Source organism: Pteropus medius, unplaced genomic scaffold (assembly GCF_902729225.1).
Source record: "Pteropus medius unplaced genomic scaffold, Ma_sr-lr_union100, whole genome shotgun sequence".
NCBI classification, from domain to species: Eukaryota; Metazoa; Chordata; class Mammalia; order Chiroptera; family Pteropodidae; genus Pteropus; species Pteropus medius.
The window spans coordinates 12977983-12983731 of record NW_024352787.1 but is presented as its reverse complement, the minus strand read 5'-3'; the positions used below and the strand labels follow the sequence as shown (position 1 = coordinate 12983731).

Below are 5749 nucleotides of genomic sequence, written 5' to 3'. Positions count from 1 at the left end.
ATAGCCAGGAGTGAAACTTAGGACAGGACCTACCGATATCTAACCAAACAAAATACAACAGGTGACAATAACAGCAGATCCAAGGCATACTTGGAATGCAAGGGCCACACTTGTCACAACTGCCTTACAGAGAAGAAAGCACACTTACTGCAGGCAATATAGATACTTGAGAACAGGTTATATAACCTGTTATCAGACAAAGGCAATATTATCTTCCGGTACAAAGAAAGTGGCCAGAATATTTACACGGCCTCAATATTACCATAAGATTTATTTTCTCCAGCCACTCCTGGCCTCCCCACTCTTCCAAACAAATGTATTCTATATAACCAACCACAGACATTCTCTGAACAGGTCATATTCTCATACTCTTCCATGCCTTCGTTTATGCTATTCATTTTTCCTGTAATACTGTTTACTCATTCATTTGTTCATTCAGAAACAAATTTATTGATTTGTTTGCCAATTATGATTGAGTTTTTGATTCGCCAATTTATTGATTGCGAATTATGTCCATGTATTGTGCTAGGTGCTGGGAATATTGTGGTGAACAAAACAGACATCTGTCTCTTAGGAGAGAGATTCAATAAGCAAATAGAAATAAGTATTTACTTACATGTTGTGATAACTGCTAAGAAGAAAATGACTATACTAGGAGAGAAAACAGCAGAATAGACTGACCGTAGAATGTGGTTAGGAAAGGCCTCCTGGTAACCTACCGTGTGAAGCGTTTCCTCTCCAGCTCAAACTCCTGGCCCCATTCAATCAGTCACTTTTCTCTGTGCTCCTGTCATTTCTTCTACCTTCGATTTGACACCTTTTTACAACTAATTGTTTCTATATCTAAGCCTCTCACTGCTAAGACTATTAGTTCTCTCAATGCAAGGAGAATAGAGAGGAAAGCACATGGAATTTGGAGTCAGAAGACTTAACTATGAATAACAGACTACCATGTAAACTCTGGATATGTGGCGAGTCATCAGAGATCATGGTTTTAGTCTGGGTTCCCTGGAAGCAAAGCTGGAGTTACAAAAACTTGTGTACAGGTACTTTATTTGGGAAAAGACCCCAAGGAAAATGACCAGGGGAAGGAGGAACAGCCAACATAAGGATGCATTATTGAGTTGGCCATCACTACAGGCGATGGGCCCATGGGCCTTGGAAGGGGCCCTAAGAAATGAGTCTCAAATGACCGAGGGGAGCATTTATCTGTTGGCCCATCTCCCACTGATTAAGGGAGCCTGAATGAGCATGAACCTCTCTCCATTTCTACATTTCACACTATATGAGGTTCCAGTAGATACACCAGGCCCTCCATCTGAGGTGTCAGAGATGGTCCAGAGCAGGAAGTAGATATGCAGGCCCAAGGTCAGATGCTGTCCAGTTGCACCTGAGTGAAAATGGGTAATCTCTGCAGAGAACTGATTGAAGAGGCAGTGACTGGAGTAAGACGTGGAATGAAAGGGTTTAAATTTGAGGCATCTGATCTACAACCATGCTACCCTGAACAAGCCCGATCCCATCTGATCTCGGAAGCTAAGCAGGGTCAGGCCTGGTTAGTATTTGGATGAGAGACCACCTAGGAAGACCAGGTGCTGTAGGCATAAAAAATAAAGATAAAAAAATAAGGGATTGTAAGCTGACAAGATCCTCGCAATCTGTGAGGTCAACCAAGGGGTGCATAAACAAACAAACAAACAAAATAAATAAAAATTTGAGGCATCTGATCCCCTCATCTATAAAGCAATGCAGTAATGATAATGCCTGCCCCCTTAGACATGTGAGAGTTCAGTGAGGTGCTCTATGTGGAAGAATTCTGTAAACTGCCAACATATGCAAACGCTACCATTATAACCCTTAAGGTGCTCTTGCAGCTTATATCCCCAGTAAAGCGCCTGGCAGACAATAAAACAAAAACAATGTGAGCTGAGTGAGTAGGCAAGTAAGGGGAGTGAAGGAGCAAATACAGAGGTATCCCAGGCTCTTTACCCCAGCTTCCTACCAATGTAACAAATCTATTTCACTCAGTCCAGGTTCCTTCCACATTCAAATAGATTTGAATGATGTAAATGGTGGCAGAAGAGATATTTTTAAAGTAGCTTACTTGAAAAGTTCATTGAGGCTGCACCCTTAAGAAAGCTGGGAGAAGGTTTCTTTACCTATGAAATGTAATCCCATTAATAAGCTTAACTTCATTTGGCTTTTTCCAGTGTCTGACAAAATACTCAAATAGAATCTCAGTGAGAAATCATTTAAAACTAGAAGATACGATTCTCTCTATCTTAAAAGCTTATAACCCATGGAGAAAGCAGAGCAAGGCAAATGACACTCGGTCATGGACTGAGGCATATCACGTTGACATAGTCAATAGTCACGTGTGATAATGGTTTAACCGGATCAAAGTCAGGCAACACCAACCTGGGAATGTTTCTTTTCATCGAAACTTCATTCCAATTAGTACTTACAGGATCTAAGATAGGCAGAGCCAGCACTGTGCCAGCCAGTAGGGCTGCAGGGAGTGGTAAGGGTGACAGATAAGAAAATTAACAGTGAGAGCAAGTATAAATGCTATCAAGAGAGGTGCACAGAGGTGTTAATGGAGTATAGAGAATGGGTACAAATGAAGGGCACTTAAGTCAGCTTGCCGGGGAAGAGAGGAAGGGCCAAGGCAATTTTCCAAAAAAGAAGAGATTTCACCCAAGCCTCGACAGAGAAGGTGACATTTGTTAGATGGTGTGACAGGGAGAGGGCATGTAAAGCAGAGAGAAGAGCCTGGGCAAAGGCCTGGAGGTGGGCGGGAGCATGGGGCTTTGGAGGATATGCAAGAGGGTCAGTGTTAGGGAGTAAGAGGAACATGCTGAGATGTGGTGAGAGATGAGGCTTCAGCTGCAGGACCCTAGTGAGGCCAGGAGCGTAAGGAGACGTCTATGTCAGATGAACGCATTTGAACTTGCCAAAGGTAAAAGGCAAGCCACAGGATTTTTTTTATTTATTTATCTATTTTTAATTAAGTTTATTGGGGTACAGTGGTTAATAAAATTATATAATTTTCAGGTGCACATTATAATTTGACATCTATATATTCTATTGTGTGATTACCACCCAAAGTCCAGTTTCCTTCAGCTACCATATATTTGATCCCTTTATCCATTTCACCCTCCCCCTTACCCTGTCTACCTCTCTGGTAACCATTGTCCATGTCCCTGAGTCTCTGTTTGTCCTGTTCATTTGTTGCTTTTAGGTTTATATCCCACATACAAGTGATATCATGTGATTTTCAACTTTTTCTGTCTGATTTATTTTGCTTAGCATGATTATCTCGAGTTCCAGACATGTTGTCACAAATGGCAGTATTTCATCTCCTTTTAAGGCTGAGTAATACTTCATTGTATATATGAACCACTGCTTCTTTAGCCAATCATCTATCATAGGACACGTCGGTTGCTTCCATGTCCTGGCCACTGTGAATAATGCTGCTATGAACATTGGTGTGTAAATATCTTTTTAGATATGGGTTTTCAAGTCTTTGGGGTAAATACTCAGTAGTGGGATTGCTGTAGCATACGGTAGATCAATTCTTAGTTTTTTGAGGAAGCTCCATACTGTTTTCCATAGTGGCTGTACCAATATGTAGTCCCACCAGCAGTGTGTGAGGGTTCCTTTTCATCTACATCCTCTCCAACGTTTGTTATTATTTGTCCTGTTGATGATAGCCATTTTAACAGGTGTGAGATGGAATCTTATTCTGGTTTCGATATGTATTTCCCTAATAGCTAGCGATGTTGAGCATATTTTCAAATATTTATTGGCTATTTGTATGTCCTCTAGGGAGAAGTGTCTGTTCAGGTCCTCGGCCTATATTTTTTTTTTTGGATAGTTTGTTTTTTTGTTGTTATTGAGTCATATGAGTTCTTTGTATATTTTGCATATTAGGCCCTTATCAGAGGTGTTGCTTGCAAATATATTTTCCCATTGAGATAGTTGTCTCTTCACCTTGTTGAGGTTTCTTTTGCTGAGCAGAAGCTTTTTAGTTTGATGTAGTCCCATTCATTTATTTTAGCTTTTACTTCCCTTGCTTTTGAGGTCAAATTCATAAAATCTTCTTTAAGTCCCAGGTCCCTGAGTTTAGTTCCTATGTTCTGTTCTAGGCAATTTATTGTTTCAGGTGTTATATTCAGGTCCTCAATCCATTCTGAGTTAATTCTGGTGTGTGATAATAGACAACAGACTAGTTTCATTCTTTTGCAGGTGGCCTTCCAATTTTCCCAGCACGATTTATTGAAGAGGCTTTCCTTTTTTTACTCTATGTTTTTGGCTTTTTTGTCAAAAATTATTTGCCCATATAAATATGGGTTTACTTCTGGACTCTTGATTCTGTTCACTGGTCCATGTGTCTGTTTTTCTGCCAATACCATGCCGTTTTAATTACTGTCACTTTGTAGTCTAATTTGAAGTCAGGTAGAGTGATGCCTCCAGCCTCGTTCTTTTTTCCCAGGATGGCTTTGACAATTTGGGGTCTTTTGTGCTTCCATACAAATCTGATGATTTTTTGTTCCATTTCTTTAAAAAATGCCAATGAGATTTCGATGGGGATTGCATTAAATCTGTGTAATACTTTAGGTAATATGGTCATTTTAATTATGTTGATTCTTCCAATCCAAGAACACTAAATATCTTTCCATTTCTTTGTATCTTCCTCAATGCCTTTTAATAGGGTCTTGTACTTTTCATTGTATAGGTCCTTCACATGTTTTGTTAAATTTATTCCTAGGTATTTTATTCTTTTTGGTGCAATTGCAAAAGGAATTACTTTTTCCATTTCTTTTTTCTGACGCTTCATTATTAGAGTATAGGAATGCTATGGATTTTTGAACATTGATTTTGTATCCAGAGACTTTACTGTATTTGCTTGTTGTTTCTAGTAATGTTCTCATGGAGTCTTTAGGTTTTTCTATACAGAGAATTATGCCATCTGCAAATAGTGACAGTTTGACTTCTTTGTTTCCTATTTGAATGCCTTTTATGTCTTTCTCTTGTCTGATTGCACTTGCTAGGACCTGCAATGTTATATTGAATAGCAGTGTCAATAGTGGACAGCCTTGCCTTGTTCCTGATCTTAGAGGGAAGGTTTTCAGTTTTTCACCATTAAGTATAATGTTGGCTGAGGGTTTGTCATATATGGCCTTTATTATGTTAAGGTACTTTCCTTCTATATCAATTTTGTTAAGTGTTTTGGTCATAAATGGATGTTGTATCTTGTCAAAGGCTTTTTCTGCATCTATTGATATGATCATATGATTCTTATTTTTTTCCTTGTTTATGTGGTGTATCACGTTAATCGATTTGCGTATGTTGAACCACCCCTGTGCCCCTGATATGAAACCCACTTCATTGTGGTGTATAATCTTTTAAATATGTTGCTGTATTCAGTTCACTAGTATCTTATTTAGGATGTTTGCATCTTTGTTCATGAGAGATATTAGTCTGTAGTTTTCTTTTCGTGTGATTTCAACCCTCTTATATTTGTTGAAGCTATTTCTCTGTCCCAGTATGTGATTGATTCTTGAGAATGTTCCATGTGCTTATACTAGAGAATGTATAAGCAGCTGTTTTGGGATGGAAGGCTCTGTATATGTCAATTATGTCCAGTTAAGCCACGGGATTTTAAGCAGTGGAATAATGTGATCCCATCAATACTCTTTAGAAGAATACCTCTGGTGATGATGTGAGAGAGTGAGAGACGAAGTGG

At 39.2% G+C, this 5749-nt stretch overlaps 1 pseudogene; it reads left to right on the top strand.

Annotated features, from left to right (window-relative positions):
- Positions 1-1485: 1485 nt before the first annotated feature.
- Positions 1486-1604, top strand: LOC120592100 (uncharacterized; annotated as a pseudogene).
- The last annotated feature ends 4145 nt before the right edge of the window (positions 1605-5749 follow it).